General features: G+C 39.7%; 1 long non-coding RNA gene across 3 annotated transcripts in view; it reads left to right on the forward strand.

Moving 5' to 3' along the window:
- LOC132649678 (uncharacterized) overlaps window positions 1-18,421 on the forward strand; it is a 145,233-nt gene that overhangs the window by 68,927 nt on the left and 57,885 nt on the right. The gene's annotated exons all lie outside the window — the stretch shown is intronic.

Genomic DNA, 18,421 nt, shown 5'->3' on the forward strand with positions numbered 1-18,421 from the left:
CCTGGGAAAATAAACTTAATAGCATTAAAAAATATCTTCATGAAGCTAAAGTAAGCCAACATTCTTTTAAAGCAACAGGATTAAATTATGACAGTGGTTGAGGGCAGTTATAACAAATAAGCACAGGAGATTCAATGAGGGAAATGATAGACTTCCTTTTCACATGCAAACTATGATGGTTCTTCTCCCAACTCCATCTCTTTTGCATCGATAAGTAGGTTTAATATATAGAATAATAATTACTGATTGTGATAAGAATTGACAATAAGCAGAAATAATTCTTTTTCTATTTTTTTGTCTTTTAAAATTCTAAGTCAAAAGCTCTAGCTTGCTTTATTGACTTGGAGATGAATAGCATCAGTAATTTTGTCTCTATTTTCAGAGATATAAAATATGTAATTCTGGGCCGTCTTCAGGAGATTGTTAACTAAAGATGACAAGATGATATTAAATGTTCTGGTGATAATTACAAAAGCAAGAACATGGGCAGGAAAAGAATCCAAGAACTTTTCATTAAGATAGAATATTTTATTTTCCCTGTTCTGTTGTTTTCCATCCATGTCTAGTGTCTATTTCTATCTCCATTCCAAGTACAAACCAAGGGATAATGTCATATAAAGCTCTTAAAACTTGTTAAATAAACATTAATTTTTCCCATCAGGTAGCAAATTCACTATCTCAAGAATTACATTTGAACATAAAAAACATAAACTAAAATAAAATAGTTTCTGGCCTACTGATCAAGTATGAGGCAAAAGATAGTTTGTAAGTTGATTATTTAGTCACTAAAATGGATTCCCTGGTGAAGAAGTATGTTAGGTTTCAAATCCAGCCCAGAAAACATCAGGGTATATTACTTCTTATGCTAGACAATAAAAATCTATATAGCATATGGGACAGTTGAAATAGTGTATATTTTCCTTGAAGAAAGTACAGATAAAAATGCAGTTCCCCTGATTCAAAATAAATGTGTTTTTGATGAAAGTTCCTAAAGTTTTCCTTATTTCATGAAACCCTCACCTCAGCATTTTATTTTAGAATTAATTCTGATATCCTTCTAATTAGGAAAGTTTAATTACTAACTTAAATTTTATATTGTACAATGTCAATTTCAAATACAAACCAAAGATTTAATACGTGAAATCACTAAAACTGTATAATTTGTGTTTTCTGGCTCATAGATGGCAACATATTTTATTTTTGTAAGAACACTGGAAACAGTACATCAAATTAACATATTACACTTAAAATTTATTATGCATGCGTGTGTATGTATGCTTGCCTTCTGTGTGTACGGGTATCATAGGACAGCGTTTGGGAGTTGATGCTTTCCTTCTACAATGTCCTGAGAAAACCAAACGAGGACATTTGCAGCAAGTACTCTTAGCTGCTGAACCATCTCACTGCCCACACTGCACATCTTACTAGCCACATAATCTACCAAATTCTACCTTCAGTGTACTGTTGTTTCAAGACTGAAAGAAAAAAGAAGTAGGAGTTCTGTTGCCTTTGCCTCTATGTGTATGTAATCAGTTTCAATGCAACTAACACAGGACATGAGATGAGTAAGGGAGAATATATTAGAAATCCTTGGTGATTTTCTTCTTTCATTATAAGTTCTGATTCAAGTAGAACATATGACTATGGGGGCTATAAATTTCCAGACTCAAGCATCAACTTGCCATCTTTACCTTGTACCTTTTTGCATCTTGCCAAACTTTAATGAAGCAAAGGGCTACCAGAATCCAGAGCATGCTAGCAAAGAACAATGAAAGCACTTACTGCAAATATACCCTTTGCTCATGAACATGTTATGCTATCTCATTGGACTTCATTTATATGACACAATGTCAAAGGCAAAACTTATTAAGAATTTCAGAATAATGGCTTAAGAACACCAGACTCCTGTGAGGCTTGAGCAACTGCATAGGTTGCAGAATTTGTCTTTATCTGCAGAAAACACGATTTTGAATGTTCAAGGCCATAATTGACAGAGGAAAAGGAAGGACATTGAAAGCTACAGATGAGATAGATGTGATAGATAGAGAGAAAATGGGTTCTTAAAAATATATACACAGAAAGACTGGGCAGAGTGAAACATTTCAACTAACAGTGACATTAAGGAGGGAGGGAATAGAGCAGTTTATGAAAAGGAAAGAAAGGACAGAGTCCTGTGTGGTACACTCCTCCCAAAACCCCAAACAAGAAGGTTTGTATGTAGAATAAGAGGCTTTGGTGGTTAATGAAGTACATAGGAGTGAAATTGTTGTAAATTAGCAAGTCCCGGCAGTAAAGCGTGAAGATAGGCACAACATTAGCAACTCCAGGGAATGGGCTGTGATGGCAGGGGATAACACTGCTCTACCCTGTTCCAAATGTTTCCTCCTTATACCGCTTCAGGGGTATTACTAAGCCCTGCCTCTGGGAAATGAGTCCTCCTTAATGCCAGTTGATCAGTAGAGCAACACGGTGAAGCAAAATTCCAAACTGAGCAGTCTGCCACCTCAGTATTCCAATTTTAAAATTTGAAATTTGTTGACATTTCTTTTTCTTTTTTTTTTTAATTTTATTTTTTTCTTATCGGTTACATTTTATTAACTCTGTATCCCAGCCGTGTCCTGATCCCTCATTCCCTCCCAGACCCTCCCTCCCTCCCTCATCTCCTCCCTGCCCCTTTCCAAGTCCACTGATAGGGGAGGACCTCCTCCCCATTCATCTGATCCTATTTTATCAGGTATCTTCAGGACAGGCTGCAAAACCCTCCTCTGTGGCCTAACAGGACTGCTCCTCCCTTCGGGGGTGGGGAGGCCAAAGAGCCAGTCATTGAGTTCCTGTTAGAAATAGTCCTTGTTCCCCTCACTATGGGAAACCAATTGGTTACTGAGCTACCACAGGCTACATCTGAGCGGAGGTTCTAGGTTATATCCATACATGGCCCTTGGTTGAATGTCAGTTTCAGAAAAGACCCTGTGCCCAGATATATTTGGTCCTTGTGGAGCTCCTATCCTTTCCCCATCAGACTAACTCCCCTTCTTTCTTATGATTCCCTGTACTCTGCCAAAAGCTTGGTTATGAGTCTTTGCTTTAAAAACACTGCTAGTTAGACATTTCTTTTTGTTTGTTTGTTTGTTTTTCCTGTGTATTTATTTTTTTCTTTATTAATTACACTTTATTCACTTTGTATCCCCCCCCTGTGATTCTCTCCCTCCTCCCGTCGCAATCCCTCCCTTCCTCCACCCTCTGCATGCATGCCCCTCCCCAAGTCCACTGATAGGGGAGGACTTCTTTTCCTTCCTTTTGATCCTAATCAATTAGGTTTCATCAGGAGTGGCTGCACTGTCTTCTTCTGTGGCCTGGTAATGCTGCTTGCCCCTGAGAGGAGGTAATTAAAGAGCAGGCCAATCAATTCACGTCAGAGACAGTCCCTGTTCCTATTACAATGGAACCACTTGGATACTGAACTGCCATGGGCTACTTCTGTGCAGGGGTCTTAGGTTATCTCCATGCATAGTCCTTGGTTGGAATATCAGTCTCAGGAAAGACCCCTGTGCTCAGATTTTTTGATCCTGTTGCTCTCCTTGTGGAGTTCCTGTTTTCTCCAGATCTTACTGTTTCCCACTTCTTTCCTAAGATTCCCTGCACTCTGCCCAAAGGTTGCCCATAAGTCTCAGCATCTACATTGATAGTCATTTTAGATTAATGGAGATATATTTAATTCTCATGGCATTTGCTTTAGAGGGCCATAATATTTCCTACCACTCATGGTCAATTTCATAGTTCATAGTCATCTTAATAGCATTTGTTGTTAATGAAATTCATTGAATGATCATACTGATACGAATACATTAAAATGCCCAGGGGAAAAAGGATACAGCTTGGTTCTTTTTCTATGGCAGTGATACAACACAGCGACAGATTTGTATTATTATCAGTAGACCTTGTGGCTTTTTTTTTTTAACCAGTGGGGCAGATTAGTTTTCTGTATTTAAGAGACAAAAACACACTACATAGTTCTTCACAGGTTGAAATATGTCCACTAATTTTATTCATAAAACTTACATGTAATTGTGCAATTGAAGAAATAATGATAACAAATGTACTGTTCATTGTAAATGCAATTCTCCTCTCCTGACTCAGCTATCTTTCTCTTCCTCCTTTCTCTGCTGCTAGTTTTTGAGTAGTTGATACCTATCTTTCTAGGTTTACAAAAAAGAGAGTGATCTCTGAACTCCTGATTTCTAGAATAGAGCATGACTATGTCACCCATGTGCCCAAATTATTTCATTCCTGAATTTTAGTTACTTCAGAATATTCCATTATATTAAAATTATTTAATAACTGTTCCAAGAGTCATCCATAGTTGGCATCTATATTATGTTGTAGTAAATAAAAAATGAGTGTTATAAGGTTTATTATTAGCCCTAGATTATCACAGCAGTATTATTTAACCCGCCATCACAAATAATCAGACAGAGACACCTGTTAGATTTTATAATTGCCTTCTTTACCTTGGGCTGGGCAGATATTTTACCTATGCTAGCTCAATAACTTCACCATCCAATGCCCTCCACCTTAATCCTCCTCCTCTGTCTACTTTCCATCCATAATCCCACGATACTTGCTTGTAATCTTCATTTTGTCCTTTTCACTCCATTATTGGAGTCCCTCCTCTCAGCCCACATGGTTTTTTCTCCATGCTAACCCATTAGAGCATCCTCCTTCCTTCTACCTTCTTGTGTCTGTTATTTCCCGTGATTCTCCTGAACCCGAAGCCCAGGAACCTTAGCCAAGCCTACCCCATTCTTCCCTGCCCAGGTATAGGCTGTTAAATCAATAATCAGATATGATTATTGGCAGGTTCACCTATCCACAACAAGGATAGGTTCACACAACAAGGATAGGATTAACCGGATCTTGAGGGCTAGCATCAGAAAACTCCCCAACAATATTCCAAAATGATCAAATCTGATATTCCTTTAAAATACTTTGTGAATTTCAGTAACATTTTCATGAAACAGATTCATACTGACTTCCTATTTTGATATCCTTTATGGTACATCAATATCAGTCGATATGTCTTGAGGTACTTTGCATATTAGTCTTTGATGTATACAATAGTAACTTTGTAGTAAAGATAATTTAGATTTGATGTCATTAGGCCAGTTGGTATTCAAATAAAAATATAATGAAATCTAACTTTTTCTTAGACAAAAATAATTGAAGATGGATTATAAGTTAAAAGGTACAACAAAAAGAAAAGAAAACATTGGTATCTTTGTGTTAGAAAGAATTTCTTAAACAAACTGCAACAATCATTAACCACAAAAAGTTTTGATGAAGTTTACTATGTTAAAAATAACTGCTGTTAATTAAACATAATTAAAAGAGAATGCCAGTTTGAACACACAAATAATGAATTCAGAGTCACCAGTAATAGCTTGGTGTCTCATTAAGGAAAAGAGAGTATGAAGCAGTTTCCTTAGTGTAATTTAACCGAAAGTGTGACCAGCTTTGAATTCTCTAATTCTCTCTCTGGGTCTCCCATTGTTCCTGTCTGCCTAGTGGAATCTGTGCTTGCCTGAATGCTATCCCATGAATCTGTCCCTGGCTCTGTCTGTGTTTCCCTAACAAAAAGCTTTGCTCTCCGTTATTGAACAGCGTATATGAAGAAGTAATGAGGAATATTTTATAGAAAATTTTAACAGAGTTTTACAAGGAGTTAAGTCAATGATTTCAACTGACCCCAACAGACCTAGATAAGAAGGAAAGAAACAGTATCAAGCATATCTGAATGAATTTGTGCTGCATATTCATTTTATAAAGCCTATATTGTGTTTTCAGCATTTATTACTGCAACACACATGCAAACACATAAGCTATACTCTCTGGCACAGGAGAGAATGTAACTTAACAATTCGACGCCAGTTTATATGGGAAATTCAAGACAAGTAAGATTATTTGTTACATTGTTTTCTGAAAAACAGGTTAAAAAACTAGGCTGAATACTCAGTGGGATATCAGACTTACTTATGGCTTACGGGACCTCAAGGTATATTATTAACTTTGTGAAATGCAGCAAGTTTTCCAATCTTTGGGAATGTGCAAGGTATATTTTGTATAAGGACCCATCACCAGAAAGAAGTGAAACTCTGCTAAGTAGATGTCTTCGTAATGGATGCATCAGATACAGAGCTCTGTGAAGATTATTTAATGACCTGTAAATGGACAAGCAAATGACAGTCAAATCAATAGATACGTGGTCAACCGAAACAAACGAAAGAAATATGGGAAAGTTTCTTCAGAGGAGAGACTATCTAAATGTGTAATATGTTAATAAAATACTATTAGCATCAGCAGACGTAGGAAAATGTAAATGAACTTACAATAGCAAAGAGCATCTCTTATAACATACATGTGTGTATAAAATGCCAGACGTGAACAGAGATGTGGGGTAAGCGAAGTGCTCACGTGCAGCTGCTGCAGTGTTGGTTGAATATATGACAATACCTACTAAATTCAAATGTGGACATGGCTACTATTGGGAGGTGCCGCTCTGTCTCCTAGCCAGCCATATGTCACAGAAAGGCATACATACAGACTGAAAGGACAATCAGAGTTTCCTATTTGGAAGCAATGCAGCAGCCCCTCAGCAGAAAAAAGAAACAGGATAAAAGAATGTTGGCAAATATATGCATTGGAAATACAGTGAGACTAGAAATTGCTGGACATGTGCTAGCATTAAATAATGCTGCAGGCCCCTCATGATGAGACCTGATAGACTAGGATCAGAGAGAAGGGAGGAGGACCTCCCCTATCAGTGGACTGGGAGAGGGACACAGGTGGGGAAGAGGGACGGTGAGATTGGGAGGGGAGAAGGGAGGGAGATACGGGGGGGGGATACAAAGTGAATAAACTGTAAGTAATAAAACTAAAAATAATTAAATAAAAATATTCCCCTAAAAAAATAATCCTGCAGACATAATTTTCAGTGTATGAAATGATGTAAGACTGTGCGTTTACAAAGCACAGCATTATTGACATGAATTTTATGGATCCCAATTCAACCACTGATGTCAGAACTCTGGAAAGCCTGGGTTACATTCACAGTGGATGAGAGAAGTTAGATGGGGCTTTAGCAATTCTAATTTAACACTAATATTTTGTTAAGTTATTCAAAATATTAAGCCCATGAAAAGTCATTAAGAAACACGTTTTGTATAGATTTTATACTCCAATAAGTAATTTCCCAAAAAGAAAGCCAGAATTAAATTTCTTATTCTGTCTGCATGTAATATATTAAAAAATTATCAATAATTACCTTATCCCCCAAACGATTGTCTTAGAGATTCAGATCCTCTTGAGGAATAGTAGGGCACTGCCAGAGGACAGACTGCTGAGTCACTGCATATGAAGCTTGCACACTGGGAAATGGCAGTCAAAATATGGTGAGCCCACCCTGTGGTCCATCTTGTTTTATTTGTAAGCCATTCCCAGTATGTTCTACACCTGATGCCCGGTTATATTTCAGTTTGTATGTGGTCCCTATTAGGTCTCTTAGGTCCTCATCTCTGGGCTGGAGAATAACACATAGAAAGTTCTTTGTATTAACTCCTGGCGGTTAAGAGAAGAGCAGAACCAGCAGAGAGGGAAAGCTAGGCCGTGGAACAGCCATGTTGGTGGCACCGTGAGCTCTGAAACGGAGATGACTCATTAAAGGGCTTGTATGATGTGACACACACTGTCCCTGGGAACCGTCGGCTGATATATCAGTCCAAGAGGGAAAATGGGAGCAGGGGCAATGGGCGGAGAGTTTGATAGCCCCTTGAGTAGGGATGGAAATGGCAACTTCCCGGACCAGCTTTTCAGTGGCAGATCAGTTTTATTCGGGGTGAACGAGGGTTATACAGAATTTTGGGGGAGTGGGCAGGGAAATCCAGGGTGGGTAAAGGTCATTGGCCGGGGAGGGTTAAGGTACTGGGACGCCTCATTTACTTGAAGAGGCATCCCAGGTACTTGATGAAAGGGAATTGAACCTTTAATTTCCCTAAGGATTATGTGACATTCCTCAGGTAGAGGGCATGAGGGTCCAGGATCCCAGGCAGAGAAGGTGAAGCCTCGAGCTCAGGGCTTTCTCGTCAAGGCAGACAGTGACTCGAGCAGCAGGGTTTCCCAACACTTCAATGTAGCCACTAACTAGTAGGGCCATAGGCTGGAGGCTCTGGCCCTAGAACCAGGCCTTTAAGAGACTAGACAGCCAAAGTCCCTGCTCCCCTTACTTGGGACCCCAATTGGTGACTAAGTTTATGGGCTACATCTGAGCCGGAGTGTTAGCCAAGCATTGCCCTTGGCTGGGTTATCATTCTCTTCAGCCCTGAAGTCCAGGGCTCAGTTTTTATGGCTCTGTCACCTCCAGGTCTTTCCATCTCCCCCTTCTTTCGCAAGATTCCCTGCACTCTGTCCAATGTTTGGCTATGAACCCAGAGGCAGAATCTCTGATCCCTCCCCCTGTGTGGGGGAGGGGGTGCAGCCTTGCCAGGCCACAGAGGAAGACAATGCAACCAATCCTGATGAGACCTGATAGGCTAGGGTCAGATAGAAGGACCTTCCCTATCAGTGGACTAAGGGTGGGGCATAGGGGGAGAAGAGGGAGGGAGGGTGAGGTTGAGAAGAGATGAGGGAGGGGACCACAGCTGGGATACAAATTGAATAAGTTGCAATAAATTATGTTAATAAAATAAATATTAAAAAAAAAAGACTAGACAGCAGAAGGATATGACCAGGTGTTACTTGCAAGAGCTGGGGCAAGAGGTTTTCAGTACATAGGATATCAGGAGGCAACCTGGTATCACCATGGAGTTCTTTCTAAGAGCTAGACCAGTCCATATGACAAAACTATCTGCAAAGTAGCATGCAGATGTATTAGAAACTTTATAAATCAATTTGGGGAACTACAATCGGCCGATTATCCACTAATCAAATAAAGTTAATTAGAGACATTTTTCCAATTCTTGAAGTGAAGAAACAATTTGCCTTAATGGAGGAAGACAAAGAGTCCGCACTGGGAGTTGATTGGAGGTCACCAATTCCCCCTGAGAAAATGAGTGAAGATTATAATTTCATGGTATTTTTAAAGAGGTGTGTGCATGTATGTGCATGTACATCTCTATAGTTCTGCGGACAGAATCCAGGTCCTCCTGTATGGCAAACAGAGAGTAAGCAAGGATCTGACACTAATCTACACTCCTATTCTGTTCAGGGTCTATTAATATCAACACTCGTCCTGTCCCCTCCATTCCATATCCAGTGTTGTGATCTGCTGCTGTAGATGACACCACATTTGAAACAGAAGGAATCTCTGTCCAAGAGCGGGCAGACAACAGTGGCACTTCTCTACAGGTGATAGGAACATCCCTTTTGTCACTCTAATTATTTACCCGGTAACTTGTTTCCACCGTTCTTTTGGAAATTTATGCTTGACCAAGTTACCATAATCTCAAACTTAACAATTCCTTCCAATCACCTTGCCTTCCTGGTTTTTCTTGACTCTCTTTAATTTTATTAAGGCTGAAAACTGTGTTGACTTTTCTGGCTTTGTCTACTCTAAAAACTTCACAGCTAGCCCTATTTAAGCTCCACTTAGCATTTCTTGTCAATTACCCCCTTTCTAGCCATTCTCCAACTAACAGTACTAACGTGGATCTCAAATGCCTCTGCTTGATAGCACTGTCAACATTGTTTCCCCTTGCGCTTCCTCCAGATTCCACTTTGTACCACAGTAGAATTTCCTAGACTATAATTTTATTTTTTATCACCACTATTAAAGGAAGTTCAGTGACCTCTCTAGGACATATTTGACAAAAGGGTGAAGAGTTCATTACATTCTAATTCTGAAGCTCCCCCAAGGGCCTGGATCCTGTAATTTCCCTGGTAAAATCTATAAAAGGCCAAAGCATAACAGACACACTGAGTGGCAAAAGTCAGCCTCAAACTCACTTACTTTCTTTAGGGTCAAGACCTGCTGGCTGACATTTCCGTTCTGCATCGGCAGTGAAAGCTCTTCTTCTTCTTTTTCAAAACCATATCCAGTTTCAGCTCATTAGGCTCTCTCTCCGTCTCTAGACAAAACTCTCTACTCATTATTTCTCACACTCTTTTCAAACAAGAAACCAGTAAGTAAGCAGGCCCAAGTGAAAACGTGCCAACTCCCATGAGTCAAAGTTGTCTCATGGGAGTCCCTTTTTCGCTACATCCCACTGTAGATGCTGTCCATAGTAATTATAGGACAACTAATAATGATTTCTCTCTCCTGTCTACAGATTTTACCTAATTGATATCCTGATTTATCCCTCAATAATTTGTTCTGTTTTCCCAACTGTAGCCATACTAGGAAGAGTCAGAAAGGAATATAGAAAAAGAGAGCGATTAATGATCAAAAAGTTGTAAATGTCCCCAAACGTTTCATTTACTGTCAGGGGATCCTGTGCTTGGCTGTTTTATTGGTGGATGGGACCAGGTGGGAATTTGATGTTTTTCATTTCTGCCAGTGCTTGGAGCATTCATGAGGTCAAGCTTGCACAAAAATAAAGCCTGAGGCAGTGAAGTGAATGCTATCCTTGAGCTTGGCCCTGTTCTGGTCTTGTTAGCCAACTTCTAATTTTTTTTTTTAAAAAAAAAAAACACTTTCAAAATCATAACTGATCAGCCTGAACAGTCATTCTTGTTACTCATATTCACTCAAGTGAATATACAGTGAATATGCTCTGTTTCAAACGTTCTAGAGGGTTATCCTCTATGTATCTATTTCTCTACCACCATTCCCCAAAGGCCTTTAGTCACTTTCTAATGTCCAAAACATCACTCTGCCTTTCTCGGTGATTTTAAACCTTTAGCTCTAACAACTTAAATATCTACTGACGGATATATTAATAAATAAAATGTGATCTATCCATACAATGACAGCCTGTTGGTAGTGGATGTTCAATGCCAGCTTTCTCTAATTGGGCCAAAATGATAAATCGGCTGTTCCCTTTGGTTTGGGAGAAATGAGTGTGACAGTCACCTCTTGTACTTCTAAAGTGCTGCGTAGCTCACTTTGCGCCTCTAGCACTTTCTCTAATTTCACAGTTAGCTTTGTCATTTCACACACCTTTGGTTGGCTCATCAGCAAACAAACCACTCCTATCTCCTTTCTACAGAGATAAGTCATGCCACTGAGACGGCTTGTCCTACTGTGTGACCAATAACCTAGCCAAGTCCATTCAACTCTTTCTGTAAGGATTTGTTCCATGGAGTGGAAGAGAGTGTGCCTAATCCTTTGATCTCATAAGCTGTCAAGACGAATAGTGAAGACCTCAACAGATGTCTTTCTTAACTCAAGGAGAAACTCTGTAATAGCATAGGGTGAGGACAGCTAAGAGAAATCATCACAGGCATCAATGAAATTATGATGGAGATAACTATAGAGATGGAGATGAAACTGGCAATAGGGTCATAGAATAGAGAGTGTTAAGTGGTTGAACATGGCTGAAAACACTAATAGGCTCTGTATGTAAACCCATCAAGTCAAAGTGAACAATTATATTTCTTCACTTATAGTCACTAGATGTCATTTCTATTCCTGGTTTTGTCTCTACTGCGCTGTCAAGAAAGTCCAAAAGAACCCTGAATAGTGATAATTTCATTTTCCAATTCAAAAGAAAACCTTAATATCATACATTGAAATTATTAAGTATCCTATTTTCTTAGATATTTTGACAAATACTTTGTCATATCAGAAACATCCTAGTGTGACAACAGGTTTTAGAAATTACTTTGTTGTATTTTATTTACTTTCTTCACTTATTGTATGATCAGCTTTCATTTCTCTTTTATGGCATTGAATTGCACTGATTTTGAATGTTAAATCAACTCTGAATATATAATTCTCTTTGAAGAAATTTGTTAATGATTTACATGTCCCAATTCATTAGAGACCTTTGCCTGCAATGCTCCTTTCTAGTAATGACTATTAAGCTTTTAGAACTAAGAGTATGATGGGTCAGTTACTTACATACTTCAAAGAACACTGGCAGTGTCGCGAGGTCCTGATGGTCTTTACATATTTTCTTGACAGCACTACTTGTTATTGTTTTAACGGCTGGACTTTAGCTTAATACTTACTGATCTGTTCCTATTGGCTTTTCTCTTTTGTTATCACTCAGTGACCCTTTTTGGGTTTGTTAGTATATTTGTTGTTAGCTCAGTTGCATTGTAGAGTATTTGCAATGGCACTAAAACATTTGGAACAGTTTCAAATGCTCCCCTTGGGCCCTCCTTATCAATTAGCTTTAGGCCTGTGGGTTTTAGTTTGGTTATCCTGTACTTTATAGCTACTTATAAGTGAGTAACACGCTTGTCTTTCTGGGTTTGGGTTACCTCTTTCAGGATGTTTCTTCTAGTCCTGTCCATCTGCCTGTGCGATTCATGGAGTCATTTTTTAACAGCTGAGTAATACTCCATTGTGCAAATGTACCATATTTTCTTTATCCATCCTTTGGTTGAGGGACATCTAGGTGGTTTCCAGTTTCTGAGTGTTACAAATAAAGCTGCTATGAACATAGTTGAGAAAGTATCTTTATGGTATGGTAGAGTAACTTTTGGGAATATGCCCAGGAGTGGTATAACTGGGTCTTGAGATAGAACTATTCCCAATTTTCTGAGAAACTGCCAGGTTGATTTCCAAAGTGGTTGTAGAAATTTGCAATCCCACCAAAAATTAAGGAGCCTTCCCCTTCCTCCACATCCTTGACAGCATGAACTGTCACATTTTTTATCTTAGTCATTCTGACTGGTGTGAGATGGAATCTGAGGGTTGTTTAGTTTTCCCTGATGACTAAAGATAAAACATTTCTTTAAGTGCTTCTCAGCCATTTGAGATTCCTTTGTTGAGAATACTTTGTTTAAATCTGTATGCCATCTTTTCACTGGGTTATTTGGTCTGTTGATGTCTTGTTTCTTGAGTTCTTTATATATATATATATATATATATATATATATATATATATATATTTTTTTTTTTTTTTTTTGAATGTCAGCCCTCTGTCAGTTGTGGAGTTGGTGAAGATCCTTTCCCATTCTGTAGGCTGCCACTTTGTCCTTTAGATGCTGTTCTTTGTCTTACAGAAGTTTTTCAGTTTCATGACATCCCATTAATTAATTGTTAATCTTAGTGCCTGAGCTGTTGGCGTTCTGTTCAGGAAGTTGTCTTCTGTGCGGATGAGTTTATAGATATTCCACACTTTCTCCTTTAAAAGATTTAGTGTATCCAGTTTTTTTTTTCAATGCAGTTTATTCAGAAACCTTGAACAATCCTCGGACCCTGGGGAAAGCCAGCCCACAGCTTAAATAGCCTCTGGGTAGCCAACCCAGGCGTGCCACATGGGCAATGCAGATAGGTCCACATACATGGAAGCAAGCCAGATCCTCAGCCTTAGCCAAATGTGGAATTGTTCGTGACAGAGAGCCCTCACCATCGGGAAGGTGGAAGGCGGAAACCAGCTCCATCTTTAAGGCATAGCATTCCGCAGCTCTCTACAGTTCCCCCTTTTTGTTTTAGATGCATCAGGCAAGAGTAGAGGTCTGATCTCTGATATTAGAAATAAAATGGAACTTTGTACCGATGTTCGTTTAGGTGTCATCCACCCAACGTGTATCCAGTTTTATGTTGAGGACTTTGATTCACTTAGACTTGGGTTTTGTGTAGGGTGATAGATATGTATCAATTTGCTTTCTTCTATATGCAGACCTTCAGTTAAGCCAGCAACATTTGTTGAGGTGCTTTCTTGTTTTCACTGTATAGTTTTGGCTTCTTAGTAAAAAAGAGACTTAGGGCCAACTGTTGGGCAGAGTGTATGGAATCTTATGTAAGAAGTGGGAAATAGTAAGAGCTGGAGAGGATGAGAACCACACAAGAGAGCAACAGAACCAGAAAATTTGAACACAGGGGTCTTCCCAGAGACTCATAGCTGGGCCCAGGGGTCTTTTCTGAGACTGATACTCCAACCAAGGACCATTCATGGATATAACCTAAGACCCCTGCTCTGATGTAGCCATGGCAGCTCAGTGTCCAAGTGGGTTCTCTAGTAAGGGGAACAGGGGCTGTCTCTGACATGAACTCAGTGGCTGACTCTTTGATCATTCCACCCTCCCCCAAGAAGGAGCAGTTTTGTCAGGCCACAGAGGAGGACAATGAAGCCAGTCCTGATGAGACCTGATAAGCTAGGGTCAGATGGAAGGGGAGAAGGAACTCCTCTATCAGTGGACTTAGAGGGGGAATGGGAGGAGATGAGGGAGGGAGAGTGGGATTGGGAGGGAATGAAGGAGGGGGATACAGCTGGGATACAAAGTTTATAAACTGTAATTAATATAAAAATAAATAAATAAATAAATAAATAAAGATGAGTAGATACAAGTAAAAAAAATAAAATAAAATAAAAAGCCATGGAGGAGTGCTGCTCACTGGCTTGTTCCTTATGACTTGATCTACCTGCTTCCTTATAAAACCTAGGACCAATAGCCCAGAGATGACATCAAACTCCTCCTATGTTAGTCACTAACAAAGGAAAGGTTCAACAGGCTTCCTTCCAGCCAGATCTTATGGAGCCATTTTCTAAACAGATGTCCCCTCCTCTCGGCTAACTCTACCTTGTGCCAAGTTGAGATAAGAGCTCAGAAGCAAGCCTAGGGGTATGTCTTCCATTCATTGAAGTTTGCCAATAAAATGCACTATCCTAAAACCTAGCAATGAGACTGGGCCTCTTCAGAGGCCCACACCTGTTCTTTTGGTGTGTATCACTGTTCCCTTTTTTTTTTAATTTTTCATCAATTACACTTTATTCATTCTGCATCCCCCCCATAAGCCCCTCCCTCCTCCCCTCCCAATCCCACCCTCCCTCCTCCCTCTGCATGTATGCCACTCCCCAAGTCCACTGATAGGAGAGGTTCTCCTCTCCTTTCTGATCTTAGTCTATCAGTTCACATCAAACGTGGCTGCATTGTCCTCTACTATGGCCTGGTAAGGCTGCTCCCCCACTAAAACCTGTGCATCTAAAGAAACTAAGCAAGAGAGAGGACCCTAACTAAAATGTCCAATCCCCATCCGGAAAGGCAAAGAGGATGGACATCAGAAGAAGAAGAAAACAGGAAACAACCTAGGAACCTACCACAGAGGGCCTCTGAAAGCCTCTGCCCTACAGACTATCAATGCAGATGCTGAGCCTGATGGGCAACTGTTGGGCAGAGTGAAGGGAATTTTATGTAAGAAGTGGGAAATAGTGAGATCTGGAGAGGACAGGGTCTCCACAAGGAGAGCAACAGAACCAGAAAATTTGAACACAGGGAACTTCCCAGAGACTCATACTCCAACCAAGGACTATTCATGGAGATAACCTAGAACCCCTGCACAGATGTAGCACATGACAGTTCAGTGTCCAAGTGGGTTACATAGTAATGGGAAGAGGGACTGCTGCCTCTGACATAATCTGACTGGCCTGCTCTTTGATCACTTGGGGAGCAGCCTTACCAGGCCACAGATGATGACAATGCAGCCACTCCTGATGTGATCTGATAGACTAAGATCATAAGGAAGGAGAGAAGGACCTCCCCTATCAGTGGACTTGGGGAGAGGCATGCGTGAAGAAGGGGGAGAGAGGGTGGGACCAGGAGGGGAGGAGGGAGGGGCTTATGGGGGGATACAAAATGAATAAAGTGTAATTAATAATAAAAAATAAAAAAATCCATAGGTGTGTGTATTTACTTCTGTTTTTTTATTTGATTCCATTGATCAACCTGTCTGTTTTTAGGCTGATACCACGTGATATTTTTTTCTGTAGTACAGCTTGAGATCAGATATATCAAAATCCAGGATTTCTTTTATTGTATGGGATTGTTTTGCCTATTCCTGTTTTTTTTTTTGTTTTGTTTTGTTTTGTTTTGTTTTTCCATATGATGTTGAGAATTGTTCTGTCAAGTCTGTAAAGTATTGTGTTGAAGTTTTTATGGAAATTGCGTTGAATCTGTAGATTGCTTTTGGTAGGATGGCCATTTTTATCAAATCTCACTGAGAAGGGAACTAGATTATACATGGGATGTACATGGAAGGAGGGGACTGGGTGTTAGAGGGATGAAGATGGGAACAGGAGAGACGGGGTGGGAGAGGACAGAGGGAGACAGTACTGGAGGAGACAAGTGGGTTTAGTGGGCATCTCTGGGATGAGCTAGTATCCTAGGACAACAGAGACTCCCAGGAATCTGTGAGGGTAGCACTAACTAAAGTCCTAGCAATAGAGATAGTAAGTCTTTTAACCAGGCAAGACTTGCAATGGAGAGATTAGGACACCAACCCAGCCACAAAACCTTAGACCCACAATTTGTCCTATGTATAAAATGTACCGAGGTAAAAGATGGAGCATCATTTGAGGAAAGGATTTGAGGCCAACCGAGGACTGGCCCTGCTTCAGACCCATGACATGAGAGGGAGTGGCACTGACACTATTAATGATATTCTGCTACACTTGCAGACCATAATGTCCAGCATAAATGTCGTCAGAGAGGCTTCACCCAGCAACTGATGGAAACTTGCAGAAACCATCAGCCAAACATTAAGTGGAGCGTGGGGCAATGTATGGAAGAGAGGGAGGAAGAATTGAAGGAGCCAATGGGCTCAAGGACATCACAAGAAAATCTACAGAATCAATTAACCTGGATCCATAGGGGCTCATAGAGACTGAACTCCCAAACCATGAGCAAGAATTAGACAGATCTAGCCTTCTGCACATATGTAGCTGTTGTGTGTCTTTATACGGGACTCCTAAAGCGAGAGCAAGGACTATCTCTGATTACATTGCCTGCCTTTGGATCCCTTTCCCCTAACTGGGCTGCCTCTTATAGCCTCAATAGAAGATGCAACCTGATATATCAAGGCTGGTTGATATCTATGGAAGCCCTCTTCTTTTCTGAAGAGAAGAGGAGGAAGCATTGGGGATGAGGCAAGAAGAGAGGGAAAGACCGGGAGGAGAGAAGAGAGAGGGAGTTGTGATCTGGATGCAAAACAAATAAATGACTTGATTAAAAAAATAAAAATTTGAGGGGCTTATGGGGGGAGACAAAATGAATAAAGTGTAATTAATAAAAAAAAGAAAAAAGAAATAAAAATAAAAATTTAAAACATTTTCATTTTGGATAAATAGAGCAGATTCAGTTTGCTCTGTTATTATATATAGTGTGTTGCATTTTCTGGCTAGTTATTTTAAAGCTGAAAATGGGTTCTTTGAAATATACATGGCCTGAAGTACTAAAGATTTAGGCAAGTAAGTGGAAGTGTCAGTAAAGGTTGAAATGAGAGGAGCGGAGAGATGTTCAGGGTTAAGAGCACTTGTTGCTCTTCACAGATGCAAGCTCAGTCTCAATACCCCCATCAGGCAGCTCCCAGCCTTCTGTAGCTGCAGCTTGAGGAGATCTGGCTCCTCTGGCTGCTCTGGCCACCTGTACTCGTGTGCACGGAGCCACAGGCAGACACATGCAGCTATGCAAATTTAAAAAGTTGCCATCATTATCAAAAGTTTTTAAAGGTTGAAATAGGAACAAATTAGTACAAAGGTAAACCATTTGGTCATAATGCATTATAGTAAAATGCCTGAAAGTTGCATCCTGCTTGGGTATGATGGAAATTCTATGACTCAAATTCACCACAAATCTCTGAGCCAGGACTGTTAAAAACAGAACCGAGTAGAATTAGGAAACTACAAACTTGAAAATTGGGAAATGACTGGTAAGCAAACTTCAAGAATGTGTTTATCCCGTATGATTTTTTATAGAAGTGCTTTTAGAAGCTGGTTGTGAAATACATCAAATAATTATAGAATAAGAAACACTTCCCATGAATAGTTTCAAGTCAAATTAAGGAACCACAGTAGTTGATTTCTTTCCAATTATCCCATACAGTTTAGTGTATTTTTTACAAAAATAAAAAATAAATAAAAAACATTTTCATGCATAGATAAATGCCCAGAAGTTATAAAATTTGAACTTCTTCAAATGTTAGTTCTTGTTTCATCTTATTTTATTTTGTTTGATCTGCTAGAAGCCTTCTACTTTTCTCACAGAGACAGAAAATGGGTGAGTCCAGATGGGAGGGGAGGTGAGGGAAGGAATGGGAAGTAGTGGAGAGAAGAGAAACTGTAATCAGGACATATTATGTGACAAAAATAAATCTCTATATTCAATGATACTGACATCCTAGTACTGGGGAGGAAGGAGAATTGGAAATTGAAGATCATCTACAGATAATATCTGCTTATAAGTGAGTATATTCCATATGTGTATTTCTGGGTCTGGGATCCCTCACTCATCCCATCCATTGTCTTGCAAATTTCACGATTTCCTT

The sequence above is a fragment of the Meriones unguiculatus genome, chromosome 21 (assembly GCF_030254825.1).
Source record: "Meriones unguiculatus strain TT.TT164.6M chromosome 21, Bangor_MerUng_6.1, whole genome shotgun sequence".
Lineage (NCBI taxonomy): Eukaryota > Metazoa > Chordata > Mammalia > Rodentia > Muridae > Meriones > Meriones unguiculatus.